Source organism: Triturus cristatus, chromosome 7 (genome assembly GCF_964204655.1).
Source record: "Triturus cristatus chromosome 7, aTriCri1.1, whole genome shotgun sequence".
Lineage (NCBI taxonomy): Eukaryota > Metazoa > Chordata > Amphibia > Caudata > Salamandridae > Triturus > Triturus cristatus.
Window position 1 is genome coordinate 49,900,303 of NC_140590.1, and position 15,837 is coordinate 49,916,139.

Genomic DNA, 15,837 nt, shown 5'->3' on the forward strand with positions numbered 1-15,837 from the left:
ATTGAAGATGGACTGGCCACCCTGCCATCAGACTGCGATCTTGGAGGTGGACTGGCCACCCTGCCATCAGACTGCGATCTTGGAGGTGGACTGGCCACCCTGCCATCAGACTGCAATCTGGGGGTGGACTGGCCACCCTACCATCAGACTGTGATCTTGAGGAGGGACTGGCCAACCTACCATCAGACTGCGATCTTGGAGGTGGACTGGCCACCCTGCCATCAGACTGCGTTATTGGGGGTGGACTGGCCACCCTACCATCAGACTGTGATCTTGAGGGGGGACTGGTTACCCTACTATCACACTGAGATCTTGGAGGTGGACTGGCCACCCTGCCATCAGACTGCTATTTTGGAGGTGGACTGGCCACCCTGCCATCAGACTGTGATCTAGAAGGTGGACTGGTTACCCTACTATCACACTGAGATCTTGGAGGTGGACTGGCCAACCTGCCATCAGACTGCAATCTTGGAGGTGGACTGGCCACCCTGCCATCAGACTGCGATCTTGGAGGTGGACTGGCCACCCTGCCATCAGACTGCGATCTTGGAGGTGGAATGGCCACACTGCCATCAGACTGCAATCTTGGAGGTGGACTGGCCACCCTGCCATCAGACTGCAATCTTAGATGTGGACTGGCCACCCTGCCATCAGACTGCGATCTTGGAGGTGGACTGGCCACCCTGCCATCATACTGCAATCTTGGAGGTGGACTAGCCAGGCTACCATCACACTGAGATCTTGGAGGTGGATGGGCCAGCCTTCCGTCAGACTGAGATTTTGGAGGTGGACTGGCCACCCTACCATCAGACTGCAATCTTTAAGGTGGACTAGCCAGGCTACCATCAGACTGCGATCTTGGAGGTGGACTGGCCAGCCTTCCGTCAGACTGCGATCTTGGAGGTGGACTGGCCACCCTGTCATTAGACTGCGATCTTGGAGGTAGATGCGCCAGCCTTCCGTCAGACTGCGATCTTGGAGGTGGGCTGCCACTGAGTCCAGGCAAGAGAAGATCCCACCATCCCACCAGCAAATACGTCTGCTCCAAATATCAGGTGGAACTGAATACCAGACTCAATACCTACCTTTGGTTTCCAGTGGTGCCAGGGTGTGAGCAGCAGAGAGAAGGTGCCATTTGTACTTGCTGCGTTTCTCTAAGTTTATTTATGTACATATCTGGATCCCATAAATGCCCTGCACAGTTGCTTGACCTGCTTGCTTTGGCCATTTTTAAAGTAGGACTTGTTTTAAAGAACACAAATGCAACATGCAATCACCCAAGCCAAGCACACAACATAGTACTTGAGTGGCACGATGCCTTGCCTCGTGTGGATGCATGCCAGTGTATGCCATGTGAATGCAGCATTGCATTTTGCCACTTTGCAAAACTGGCACTGTGTGATATGCTTTCCTTATACAATTATTTAACATGCAATATTATGTAATATTCCGCTGGTCTGGTGTACAAAGTTGTTTCACCAGCTCGTGGGTCTGTGTACTAATGCTACCAAGAATGTTCCTAACTTTTACAAACGCCAAACGAATACCCTAAACTCCACCCCAACCATGCCCAGATCACGTGCTGTCTTTTTAGCTGGGTGCACACGTCACTTGTTGGGAAACCTCAGCCTTACGCCCCACTAATATTATTGACTAAGCTACGTCCCTGGAGACAGACAGCGTTCTTCCTTGTTACTGACGGCAGCAGAGACAGACGGCCCAGGACAGAGTGGTAGAGCTTCTACCCAAGGGGCAGAGTGATCTCTGATGCCAGCTTCTGCTCAAGGGTCAGAATGGTGTGCCATTCCAGCCACTGTCCAAGGGGCAGAGTGATCTCTGGTGCCAGCTTCTGTCCAAGGGGCGGAGTGATCTCTGGTGCCAGCTTCTACCAAAGGGGCAGAGTGATCTCTGGTTCCAGGTACTAGTCAAGCACCAGAGCATTCTATTTTGCCAGATTCTAATCAGGGACCGAAGTATTCGGCAGTGCCACCTTCTGCCCAAGGGACTTGGACGTTCTGTGGCGTCAGATTCTACCTAAGGAATAGAGAAATCTGCAGTGGCAGCTTCTATTCAAGTGACTGAGTGGTCTGTGGTGCCAGCTTTTATCAAGAAGGTGCAGCCGTCTGTGGTGCCACCTGGACACCGGGGAAGAAGCGAATGACAGTGCCAGCCTGGACACCGGGGAAGAAGCGGACGACAGTGCCAGCCTGGACACCGGGGAAGAAGCGGATGACAGTGCCAGCATGGACACCGGGGAAGAAGCGGACCACAGTGCCAGACTGGACACAGGGGAAAAAGCGGATGACAGTGCCAGCCTGGACACCGGGGAAGAAGTGGACGACAGTGCCAGCCTGGACACCGGGGAATAAGCGGGCGACAGTGCCAGCCTGGACACCGGGGAAGAAGCGGATGACAGTGCCAGCATGGACACCGGGGAAAAAGCGGATGACAGTGCCAGCCTGGACACTGGGGAAGAAGCGGACGACAGTGCCAGCCTGGACACAGGGGAAGAAGCGGGCGACAGTGCCAGCCTGGACACTGGGGAAGAAGCGGATGTCAGTGCCAGCCTGGACACCGGGGAAGAAGCGGACGACAGTGCCGCCCTGGACACAGGGGAAGAAGCGGGCGACAATGCCAGCCTGGACACCAGGGAAGAAGCGGATGACAGTGCCAGCCTGGACACCGGGGAAGAAGCGGATGACAGTGCCAGCCTGGAAACCGGGGAAGAAGCGGGCGACAGTGCCAGCCTGGACACCGGGGAAGAAGCGAATGACAGTGCCAGCCTGGACACCGGGGAAGAAGCAAATGACAGTGCCAGCCTGGAAACCGGGGAAGAAGCGGACCACAGCGCCAGCCTGGACACCGGGGGCGAAGCGGACGACAGTGCCAGCCTGGACACCGGGGGCAAAGCGGACGACAGTGCCAGCCTGGACACCGGGGAAGAAGCGGACGACAGTGCCAGCCTGAACCTGGAGAAATGTGTACCAGACAGCGCACGTCTGGGCGGACAAACAGGACTTGCCAGCAGGCAGCTTCTACTTAAATTGATAATGCTGTACTACAACAATACCCCCCAGGCAGACCCCAAGCACTTGCTGGGCTGGTGGGAGGCTGAGCTGTGTGCCGCAGCCTCGGAGGACATTCTGTGGCCAGCTTGGCCCGGCTGAGCAGAAAACTCCCACTGATACGGACGCCGGATTATTTCACTAAAACGTGAGAAAGAGCTTTTGTTTATTTACTAATGGAGCTGTAATCGCATCCTTTGCACACTCTTGGAGTGAGCGATGCAGCACTTTACACCTGCCAATGCTTGTTTCAAGATCAGGTTCCGGCTGCACTCAAGCGATGGATCAGGACTTCCGACGAAGGCTATCAAAACAATCAATACATTTCAATAACGTAAAACACATTAGACCTCACAAAGATGGCAGAGTGTTAGCTTTACAAACCATGAAGGTTTATTAAAAGATTAGCAAAGATATGAACTCAAATCATCAAATTGGTTGTAAATCAATAGCCAATACAAGAATGCACTTATCAATACATTTCAAAACAATTTAAAATCATAAATGCAAAGAAACTCTATCATAAAGTTGTCTCCAATAGCAGAAAGCAGACTCAACTTCCAATTAAGAGAAAAATCATAACATATTACCCTTCACCCCCTAAACATAACAGCCTCAAACAGTCCAGCCTCGACGATAGCTCAGGTCTCCCACTTCCACCATTGATTTTAACATTGTTCAGTTCACTAACATGGAAAATGTTAACGTGACCAGAGTCCTGTAACATTTTCTAGTGAGCGATTGTTTCAAAGCCCGCTTCACTGCAGGATGGACTCTGCTCTGCTTAAAAAGCAGCAACATTCACTGGTGTCCAGCCTGGGCCCTTCTGGAAGGAAGAAGCGTCCACTGGTCACTGGTGTCCAGCCTTAGCCCTTCTGGAAGGAACACGCATCCACTGGTCATCGGTGTCCAGCCTGGGCCCTTCTGGTAGGAAGAAGCATCCACTGGTCATTGGTGTCCAGACTGGGCCCTTCTGGAAGGAAGAAACATCCACTGGTCACTGGTGTCCAGCCTGGGCCCCTCTGGAAGGAAGAAGCGTCCACTGGTCACTGGTGTCCAGCCTGGGCCCTTCTGGAAGGAAGAAGGATCCACTGGTCACTGGTGTCCACCCTGTGCCCTTCTGGAAGGAAGAAGCATCCACTGGTCACTGGTGTCCAGCCTGGGCCCTTCTGGTAGGATGAAGCATCCACTGGCCACTGGTGCCCAGCCTGGGCCCTTCTGGTAGGAAGAAGCATCCACTGGTCACTGGTGTCCATCCTGGGCCCTTCTGGAAGGAAGAAGCATCCACTGGTCACTGGTGTCCAGCCTGTCTGTGAGCCCTCTAAGAAGGAAGAAGCATCCACTGGTCACTGGTGTCCAGCCTGTCGGTGAGCCCTTTTGGAAGGAAGAAGCATCCACTGGTCACAGGTGTCCAGCCTATCTGTGTGCCCTCTTGGAAGCAAGAAGCATCCATTGGTCACTGGTGTCCAGCCTGTCTGTGAGCCCTTCTGGAGAGAAGAAGCATCCACTGGTCACTGGTGTCCAGCCTGGGCCCTACTGGAAGGAAGAAGCATCCACTGGTCACTGGTGTCCAGTCTGTCTGTGAGCCCTCTCAGAAGGAAGAAGCATCCACTGGTCACTGGTGTCCAGCCTGTCTGTGAGCCCTCTTGGAAGGAAGAAGCATCCACTGGTCACTGGTGTCCAGCCTGGGCACTTCTGGAAGGAAGAAGCATCCTCTGGTCACTGGTGTCCAGCCTGTCTGTGAGCCCTCTCAGAAGGAAGAAGCATCCACCGGTCACTGGTGTCCAGCCTTTCTGTGAGCCCTCTCAGAAGGAAGAAGCATCCACTGGTCACTGGTGTCCAGCCTGGGCACTTCTGGAAGGAAGAAGCATCCTCTGGTCACTGGTGTCCAGCCTGTCTGTGAGCCCTTCTGGAATGAAGAAGCATTCACTGGTCACTGGTGTCCAGCCTGGGCCCTACTGAAAGGAAGAAGCATCCACTGGTCACTGGTGTCCAGCCTGTCTGTAAGCGCTCTCAGAAGGAAGAAGCATCCCCTGGTCACTGGTGTCCAGCCTGTCTGTGAGCCCTCTTGGAAGCAAGAAGCATCCATTGGTCACTGGTGTCCAGACTGTCTGTGAGCCCTTCTGGAAAGAAGAAGCATCCACTGGTCACTGGTGTCCAGCCTGGGCCCTACTGGAAGGAAGAAGCATTCAAAGGTCACTGGTGTCCAGCCTGTCTGTAAGCCCTCTCGGAAGGAAGAAGCATCTACTGGTCACTGGTGTCTAGCCTGTCTGTGAGCCCTCTCGGAAGGAAGAAGCATCCACTGGTCACTGGTGTCCAGCCTGGGCACTTCTGGAAGGAAGAAGCATCCACTGGTCACTGGTGTCCAGCCTGTCTGTGAGCCCTCTCAGAAGGAAGAAACATCCACTGGTCATTGGTGTCCACCCTGGGCCCTTCTAGAAGGAAGAAGCATCCACTGGTCACTGGTGTCCAGCCTGTCTGTGAGACCTTCTGGAAGGAAGAAGCCTCCACTGGTTACTGGTGTCCAGCCTGTCTGTGAGCCCTCTCGGAAGGAAGAAGCATCCACTGGTCACTGGTGTCCAGCCTGAGCCCTTCCAGAAGGAAGAAGCATCCATTGGTCACTGGTTTCCAGCCAGAGCCCTTTTAGAAGGAAGAAGCATCCATTAGTCACTGGTGTCCAGCCTGAGTCCTTCCAGAAGGAAGAAGCATCCATTGGTCACTGGTGTCCAGCCTGTCTATGGGGGCTTGCAGAAAGTTTCACATCCATTGGTCACTGCTGTCCAGCCTGTGTATGGGTGCTTGCAGAAATCATCACATCCATTGGTCACTGGTGTCCAGCCTGTCTGTGGGCACTTGTAGAAACCATCACATCCATTGTCCATTGGCAATATGAACAAAACAGGGCTGTTTTCCAGACTTCTATGACATTGTTAATCTTTGTGTTGTCATTAGCAACTCTAGAGGTGGGCGAGGCTTGTCCAGGTGTTTTATCACTGAAGTCCAAGATTTGTTTATGATTCACATAAGTAGGAGTTACAAATTAGGAGTTTTAAACGTATAACCTCTAAAATTCTAGGTTAAATGTGAATTTTGGCCGTCTGATGATGTGGGTGGCAGAGCTGTGTTCACATGACAAAACGGTATTTCTGGAAGAGTCGTTTGTGAGTGCGCGCTCATCAGCTGTGATTTGTGGCTGCTTATTTAACAGTCATGATTTGTGGCTGCTCGCTAACCAGTCGTGTTTTGTGGCTGTTTGCTAACCAGGCATGATTTGTAGCTGCTCTCTCTCTTAGCATGATTTGTGGCTGCTCGCTCACCAGGCATGGTTTGTGGGTTCTGCCTCTCCATTCAGGACTTTAGTGTGCTGGCTCACTAGTTTAGATTCGTTGCTAGTCGCTCACCAGGCTTGATTTGTGGCTGCTCACCAGTCGTGGTTTGTGGCTGTTTGCTAACCAGGCATGATTTGTATTTGCTCTCTCTCTTGGCATGATTTGTGGCTGCTCGCTCACCAGGCATGATTTGTGGGTTCTGGCTCTCCATTCAGGACTTTAGTGTGCTGGCTCACTAGTTTAGATTCGCTGCTAGTCGCTCACCAGGCTTGATTTGTGGCTGCTCACTCACCAGGCGTGATTTGTGTCTGTTTGCTCACCAGGCATGATTTGTAGATGCTATCTCTCTTGGCATGATTTGTGGCTACTCGCTCATCAGGGGCGATTTGTGTGTGCTCGCTCTCCAGTCTGGATTTGTGTGTGCTGGCTCACCAGTTTAGATTTGTTGCTAGTCGCTCACCAGATGGGATTGGTGGCTGCTCACTCATCAGGAGTGATTTGTGGCAGCTCCCTCACCAGGCATGATTTGTGGGTACTGGCTAACCAGTCGTGATTTGAATGTGCTGGCTCACCAGTTGGGGTTTGTGGTTCCTCGCTCACCAGGCATGATTTATGGTTGCTCACTCACCAGGCATTATTTGTGGCTGCTTCCTTACAAGGCATGATTTGTGTGTGCTGGCTCACCAGTTTGGATTAGTTGTTGCTTGCTTACCAGGCATGATTTGTGGGTGCTGGTTCTCCAGTCGTGATTTGTGTGTGCTGGCTCACCAGTTTGGATTAGTTGTTGCTTGCTTACCAGGCATGATTTGTCGCTGCTCGCTTACCAGTTGTGATTTGTGTCTGCTCAGGATGGGAAATTACGCCTCAAGGAGGGACAGACATTGTGTCCAGCTTGAACCATTAATGTGTCCACTTGTAAAGGTTTAGTGTGAGCCCCTCCATAAGTGAGAGCCTCCTCTGGGTAATCACAGCCATTGCTCTTGGGATTGTCTGTCTCCTTGAAGCCCGGTGTAGGTGTGAGAAGTTCTATTTCAGCCATTAGTGTCCTGGGCACAGAAGAGCAGGTGTCTCCCTACTTTTGAATGGAAGATGGAGTCAACAATCGGCCATTCAGGTAATCTCACATTCTCACTTTGAAATGGGTGTGCACGCTCAATATCGAAACCAGACTATCGATGTTGAGGACAAACACAGAAACCGAATTAATGGACAGCTAAGTTTTGCTTCCTATACCTATCTTCACGCATATGTACCTTGGCGATATATATAAATCTTCAAGGTTCATAGATGCAGAGTTTCGAACAGTTAATCTATGCTTCCCTACATGCACTTCCCTTTCGATACTTCCCTATTTGAACCTTCTTTTCGATACTTCCCTAAATGCACTTTCTTTTCGATACTTCCCTATATGCACCTTCTTTTCTATACTTCCCTATTTGCACTTTCTTTTCGATACTTCCCTATTTGCACTTTCTTTTCGATACTTCCCTAAATGCAGTTTCTTTGCGATACTTCCCTATATGCACCTTCTTTCCTATACTTCCCTATATGTACATTCCTTTCGATACTTCCCTATTTCCACCTTCTTTTCGATACTTCCCTAAATGCAACACAAAAGCACAGGTGCACCACACAACGGAACTTAATCAATAAGGACAATTAAAAAGTCCATGTCCAGAAAAGAGAGTTCTTCATTTTTTTTCTTTTTTCCTTTTTTTCCATTTTCGTTTCACGTAGATCAATCAATCAATCAATCACAATAATTCGTAAAGCGCGCTACTCACCCGTAAGGGTCTCTAGGCGCTGAGGGGGGGGGGTCGCTACTGCTCGAACAGCCAGGTCTTGAGTTGTTTCCTGAAGGAGAGGTGATCCTGGGTCAGCCGTAGGTGAGTGGGGAGGGAGTTCCATGTCTTGGCTGCCAGGTAGGAGAAGGATCTTCTTCCGACTGTGGATTTCCGAATTCTAGGAACGGAGGCGAGGGCGAGGCTGGCGGATCGGAGCTGGTGGGTGGGTGTGTGGAAAGTGAGGCGGCTGTTGAGGTACTTCGGACCCATGTCGTGGAGAGCCTTGTGTGCGTGGGTGAGGAGTCTGAACGTGATCCTCTTGTTGACGGGGAGCCAGTGCAGGTCTCTCAGGTGGGCAGAGATGTGGCTGCGGTGCGGGATATCCAGGATGAGCCATGCCGAGTCGTTCTGGATGCGCTGGAGTCTTTTCTGGAGTTTGGCTGTGGTTCCAGCGTAGAGGGCATTCCCGTAGTCCAGACGGCTGGTTACGAGGGCCTGGGTGACCGTCTTCCTGGTTTTGGTGGGGATCCATCGGAAGATCTTTCGGAGCATGCGCAGGGTGTTGAAGCAGGATGATGAGACTGCGTTCACTTGGTTGGTCATCATGAGGGAGGAGTCCAGGATGACCCCTAGGTTGCGTACGTGGTCCATTGGTTTGGGTGCGCTGCCCAGGGCAGGGGGCCACCAGGAGTAGTCCCAGGCGGAGGGGGATGGCCCGAGGATGAGGACTTCCGTCTTGTCTGAGTTCAGTTTCAGACGGCTGATCTTCATCCATTCCGCGACGTCTTTCATTCCTTCCTGGAGGTTGGCTTTGGCGGTGGCGGGGTCGTTGGTGAGGGAGAGGATCAGCTGGGTGTCGGCGTAGGAGATGATGTTGAGGTTGTGTTGGCGGGCGATGGCTGCGAGGGGGCTCATGTAGACGTTGAAGAGGGTGGGGCTGAGTGAGGATCCTTGCGGGACGCCGCAGATGACTTCGGTAGCCGCGGACCGGAACGGGGGGAGGTGGACTCTCTGGGTTCTTCCGGTGAGGAATGAGATGATCCACTCCAGGGCCGCTCCTTGGATTCCGGTGTTGCTGAGGCGCTGTATCAGGGTGCGGTGGCAGACGGTGTCGAAGGCTGCTGAGAGGTCCAGGAGGATGAGGGCAGCCGGATTCCCGTTGTCGAGCAGGGACCTGATGTCGTCGGTGGCTGCGATGAGGGCGGTCTTGGTGCTGTGATTTGTTCGGAACCCGGACTGTGAGGGGTCGAGGGATCCGTTGGTCTCGAGGAAGGCGGAGAGTTGTCTGTTGACGGTCTTCTCAATGACTTTGGCTGGAAAGGGAAGGAGCGAGATGGGGCGGAAGTTCTTGAGGTCCGTGGGGTCCGCGGTGGGTTTCTTCAGGAGGGCGCTCAGCTCGGCATGTTTCCAGCTCTCCGGGAAGGTGGCGGATGCAAAGGAGCTGTTGATGATGTTCCGGAGTTGGGGTGCGATGGTGGAGTCGGCTTTGTTGAAGATGTGGTGTGGGCAGGGGTCGGTGGGGGAGCCAGAGTGGATTGTGTTCATCAGGTGGGGGGTGTCTTCGGTGCTGACAGGGGTCCAGGTGCAGAGGGTGGTGTTTGGGGTCGCTGGTTCGGTGGTTGGGTGCGCGGTCTGTGCGCTGAAGCTGTTGTGAATGTCGGCGATCTTGCGGTGGAAGAACGAGGCGAGAGAGTCGCAGAGGTCTTGCGAGGGAGTGATGTCGGTGTTGCATGCGCTGGGATTCGAGAGCTCCTTGACGATGTTGAAGAGCTCCTTGCTGTTGTGGGTGTTGTTGTCCAGTCTTTCTTTGAATGCTGTCTTCTTGGTGCTTCGGATCAGCTGGTGGTGTTCGCGGGTGGCGTTCTTGAGGGCTGTCATGTTTTCTGTTGTCTGGTCGAGGCGCCAGGCTTTCTCGAGGGTGCGGCAGGTTTTCTTGGAGTTTTTGAGGTCGATGGTGAACCACGAGGCTCTCCTGCTGCCGGGTTTGCTGGGAGGATTCTTCAGTGGTGCGAGTTCGTCGGCGCAGTCGGTGAGCCACTGTGTGAGGTTGCGGGCTGCTTCATTGGGGTCTGTCATGTTGGTGGGCGGGTTCTGGCTGAGGGAGGTGGTGAGCTGGTCGGCGGTGATCTTGCTCCAGCTTCGGCGGGGAACCTGTTGCGGGTGGTGGTGGGTCGTGGTTCTCCTGAAGTTGAAGTGGACGCAGCTGTGGTCTGTCCAGTGTAGTCCGGTGGAGTGGCTGAAGGAGATGTGCTTGCTGGAGGAGAATACGGGGTCAAGCGTGTGTCCGGCGTAGTGGGTGGGGGTGTTCACAAGTTGCTTGAGTCTGAGGTTGGTGAGGTTGTCCAGCAGGGCGGTGGTGTTGCAGTCCTTGTTGTTCTCCAGGTGGAAGTTGAGGTCCCCCAGGAGGATGTAGTCTGTGGAGGTGAGGGCGTGTGGGCTGACACAGTCTGCGATGGCTTCGCTGAATTGTGTGCGCGGTCCCGGAGGTCTGTAGATGAGGGTGCCTCTGAGGGTGGTCTTGGGGTCGGTGTGTATCTGGAAGTGAAGGTGCTCGGCAGCGGTGAGGGTGTCGTCGGAGTTGGTCGTGATGCGGATGGTGTTCTTGTGGACGATGGCGATGCCTCCTCCGGTCTGGTTGGCTCGATCCCTCCGGGTCGTCTTGTAGCCCTCCGGGATGGCTATGGCGATGTCAGGGGCTGAGGAGGCGTTCATCCAGGTTTCCGTGAGGAAGGCGACGTCTGGTAGGTTGTGTCAAGGAGGTTCCAGAGCTCCACGGCGTGCCTGTGGACGGAGCGGGTGTTGAGTAGGATGCACTTGAGGTGGTTGTTGTTGGTGGTCGGCTTGGCGGGTGCGGTGCAGGTCCGGAGGCAGGTGAATCAGCAGGCTTGGCAGGTGAAGGGTCCGAGGGTGAGTTTCGGGGTGGCTCGGTAGCAGGCGGGGTACCAGCCGGCGTTGAGTGCGTGGAGGGTTGTGGCATTGTAGGTCCTTCAGATGCGCTGGCATCGTCGAGGACCAGGGGTTCTGGCGCTGGGCGCGGTCCAGGCGCGGACGGGCGTAGACGGGCTTGCCTTTGGCGCGCCTTCGGCGCACAATCGGCGCGGCCGCTGTGTGTGAACGCTGCGCGTACATGCGGACTCTGCCATAAATGGAGAGAGGGAGGGAAAAGGGAGGAAGGGGCAGCTGGGAGGCGGGAGCGGGGTGGCGACTAGGAGGGGAGAGGGTACAGAAGAGAAAAGGGGGGCGGGGCCACGGGGGAGCAGCGGCAGGGAGCGCGGAGCGGGGAAAAAAACAGCGGGAAACAGGCGGCAGAATAAGCGCAAAAAATTAGAAAGTACAGGGGCACAGTGGGCGAACAAAATAAGGCACAGAGCAGAATACAACACACAATAAGGCACAGAGCAGAATGGATAAAATACAACCAAGAGGCACCTAGGCCCTGGGGGCAGCGGCGAACAGGCGGCAAGAGCAGGGGGACCGGCGCACTCAGGAGGAGCCACGCGGCGGGAGGAGTCCAGTTCTAGTGACTCAACACACAATACAGCCGACGCGTTTCTTCCTAGTGCAGGACTTCTTCAGGGCACTAGATGTTGGTAGAGTCAAGCACATCCATGAGCTGAAATGTCATAGGATTCTCTGCTAGTGAGCTGTATCCCGTCAAGTATATTATTATATTGACGCGTTTCGTCCTAGAGCAGGACTTCTTCAGGGCACTAGATGTTGGTAGAGTCAAGCACATCCATGAGCTGAAAGGTGATAGGATTCCCTGCTAGTGAGCTGTAGCCCATCAGGTATATTATTATATTTAAGGATTTAAAGCCGTCTAAATAAAGACCATGGCCAAATGATGACTAAAAGGCACGTCCCACAATGGTGATGCCCAACACCGCCAGGTTAAGTTGCGATGGTAAACAGGACAAATCCTGTCGAAATTTATCTTCAAGATATCAAGCGAATGCCTAGAGATAGAGTAAGTAACACCGCTTGATGAGGGATAGGCTTGTGCAAAGAGTAACACCGCTAGACCTATAGTACAACCGAGCAGCGGGGAGGTCCCATTTCAAACAACTCTTAAAATGCAGACCAACTAGGCAAAAGATCAACAGCCGAAATTAGACTATTGCCTTAAACGGGAGCGCTGGGGAACGTAGCGCTCCCGTTTAAGGCAACAGTCTAACACTGTAACGGTGGGTGCCAATCAGTGTGCACACAAATCCCAGTAAGCATAGAAGTGACAAGATTGATGGAGTGATAACAGGTTAGGTGCTGGTATCTAGAAGGATCCACTGTTAAGTCTATTTGTTTATGCACTTCCCTAAATGCACTTTCCTTACAATACTTCCCTATGTGCACTTTCCTTTCGATATTTTGTCCCTCTATATTATGTCTTCGATATTCTGGGGGGCAATACTCAACTGTACAATCTTAAAATACAAGTATAATAGTACTGAATAGTAGAAGATAGTACAGGACAGTACAGGATAGCACAAGTCAGTGCAGGGCAGTACAGGGTGGTACTGGTTAATACATGGCAGTACAGAATGGTACAGGATAGTACAGGGTAATACAGGATAGTACAGGATAGTACGCAGTAGTATAGGGTTGGAAATGATAGTGCAGGACAGTACAGGACGACGGCACAGGACAGTACGGGATGGGATAGGATGGTACAGGGTAGTACATGGCATTACAGAATGGTACAGGGTAGTACAGGACAGAAGAGGATGCTACAGGGTAGTACATGTTAGTACAGGATTGAACAGGGTGGTACTGGAATTTACAGGGCAGACAGGGCAATACAGGAATGTACAGGATAGGACAACAATGCCACCAATTGATTCCTGGTTGTCTCATTGTCGTGAGACAGCTGGCAGGTTCCATCTGGTAGTTGAACTAAAGGGGGGGGGGCGGTACTTTGAAGTAGAATAAGGCCCAGAGCATCTGGTACCCCACGTTCAAGAGTCGAAGTGGGAGTCACACCACTGGGTTTGACAATGAGTGCCGCGCTGGCGCTCTCTGGTGCATCACACACTTGATGCTGGAGAGGCGTGCAGCGCTCTCTTGAGTTGAGTTGAGTTTGTTATTTCTAAAGAGCGGGCTGTCACTCCGGAAGGAGCTTCCTGGCCCTGTGCAGACAGAGGTTAAGGTAGACATGAGGGAACCCTATATGAGAGATAAGCAGAATTCATCCGAAGACGCGAAGATCCAGGTCTTCAAGGCCTTCCTGAACTGCATTTCTGTTTCGATCAGCCTTAGGTGAGTTGGCATGAGATCCCAAGCTTTGGTTCCTAATGCCCCTACAGTTTTTCCTCCCTTGATTTTATACCTGAAGCAAGGGGGTTTGAGGAAGTTAGCAGATGATGATCTGAGGGACGTAGTGTAGTGGGTGAATCTGGCTGCGAGATACGTTGGGCCCAGATTTGATGCTGCTCTAAAGGTGATTAGGAGTATCTTGAAGAGAATTCTCTTGTGCAGAGATAACCAGTGGAGGGTTTTAAGAGCTGCCGAGATAGAGGCCCTGTGTGGTAGTTTTAGAACTAGATGAGCCGCTGCATGTTGTACCACTTGTAGTCTCTTCAGTATTTGTCTATTTGCTCCTGCTAGAAGGCTATTGCAGTAATCTAGCCATGATAGGATAAGTGCCATCACAACTTTTTTTCTAGCAGAGAGGGGAATGAGGTTGAAGAATTGTTTTTAGTGTCTTAATTTTGCTAAAGCAGATCCCTGGCAACTTCAAGGCGTGCGGTCGGAAAGAGAGTGAGGTGTCAAATTGCACTCCCAGGTATTTTGCTACTTCGACCGTGTTCGGTGGTGCAGTTCCATCTTCCGGCCACCACAAATTAAGCTGGAAGGGGTTGTCTTATCCTATCAGAAGGATCTCAGTTTTATCTGTATTGCACCTAGATGGTTGAGCTTCATCCACTGGATGACCTCAGTTAGGCATAGGTTAAAATTGAGTTCTGCCTTAGTTGAATCTTTGTCTAATGATAGGATCAATTGTGTGTCATCCGCGTATGACGTTACTTCAATATCAAAGGAGACTATCAAGGAGATGAGGGGAGCCATGTATATGTTGAAAAGCAGGGGGCTAAGAGAGGAGCCCTGAGGAACTACTGATGTAATGGGGCGTACCATGGAGAGGAACGTTCCGAGGGGCACTGCTTGCCTACGATTGCCACAATTCTCTTAGCCGTGCGAGGAGAATGCCATGTGATATGGTATCAAATGCGGCTGACAAGTCAAACAAAATCAAAACTGCCTTCCTGCCTTTGTCAGCCGTAGATTTTAATGTGTCAGCTATTTCCAAGAGCACCGATTCTGTTGAATGCTTGGGACGGAAACCTGATTGCCGAGGGTGAAGGATCTTGACAGTTTCAAGGAAGTTAGACAATTCTTTATTAACTAGTATCTCTGTGTGATTTTACCCAGTGTCGTAGCAGTGATATCGGGCGGAGATTTGAGAGATTGGAGGAGTCTATATTTTGTTTCTTTTTCAATGGTTTCACTTTGGCCAATTTCCATTTGTCTGGGACGATGCCTGTAGATAATGAAGAATTGATTATCTTGTTAATCACCGGTTTGGCAATGTTTACGATTTAGTGGAGGATCGTGGGAGGACAAGCATCCAGAGGAGAGCCCGATTTACAAGCCACAATCGCTGCACGTGTCTGTTCAAGAGAGACTGTTTCAAAGACTTGGAGTGAATGAAGGGTGCCAGTGGGGTCAGGCTCTAAATTGGGGACCATAGGAATCACAGTGAAGTCTTTTTGAATGTTTTGGATTTTTCCCTCAAAGAAGATCGAAATCTGATCACATAGGGTCTGTGATGGGGGAATTTCTCTACTTAGTGCTTTAGGGTCGATAAAAGACTTTACAATTGAAATTATGGTGTTCTGATCCTAATGTGCCTCAAGTATCTTGTTCGAATAGTACTCTTATCAGCTAATTTAATGTGTGTATGATATTGTCTTCTGCTTATTTTAAAGGTTTTTTGGTCTGCTGGGTCATATGCTCTTCTCCACTTACGATCCAATTGTTTACATAAAAGATGTGTTTGAGCTAAGGTGGGCGTGTACCAAGGAGCTGGGTGTGATTTGTCTTTTACTTTCTTTTTAGGTGGTTCCAAAGGGGCTAACTCCTCGCTGATTTTAGTCATCCAATTACGGAAGAGTTGTGAGTCTTCCAGAGTTTTGCCAGTTAGGACAGGAGTGCAAGCATGGGCGACAGTGGGCAGCTTTGGATTAGAAGCTCTGGTGCATCACACACTGATGACTGTACGAAAGAAGGACAGTGTTGGAGACGCGCTAGAAGGAAGCTTGGAATGTAATTGACGTTTGCAATAAACAAAGATTGATACTAGAAGAAGGATGGGCGCACGACATGAGATTTAGAGTCATATGATTATCATGATATTAGAGGCCCTGATGATGCGCGCATAGGACGAAACGCATTGGCTGGATACATTGGATAATGTACCTTTGTGATGAAAAATTGAATTGAATAATAAATTCGGAATTGGCTTTCCAATTAAACAAGACTCCCTTGGGATTTTCTTGGTTGGATAAACAGAGAATGGATGATATATGAGCGCACTTCTCGAAACGCTATAATTATTTGGATGAATCACATGCTCCTTTTGTATAGATTGCAGTTATTGTTGGT

General features: G+C 51.4%; 1 protein-coding gene across 1 annotated transcript in view; it reads left to right on the top strand.

Moving 5' to 3' along the window:
* GRIK5 (glutamate ionotropic receptor kainate type subunit 5) overlaps positions 1–15,837 on the top strand; it is a 1,516,626-nt gene that overhangs the window by 83,094 nt on the left and 1,417,695 nt on the right. The gene's annotated exons all lie outside the window — the stretch shown is intronic.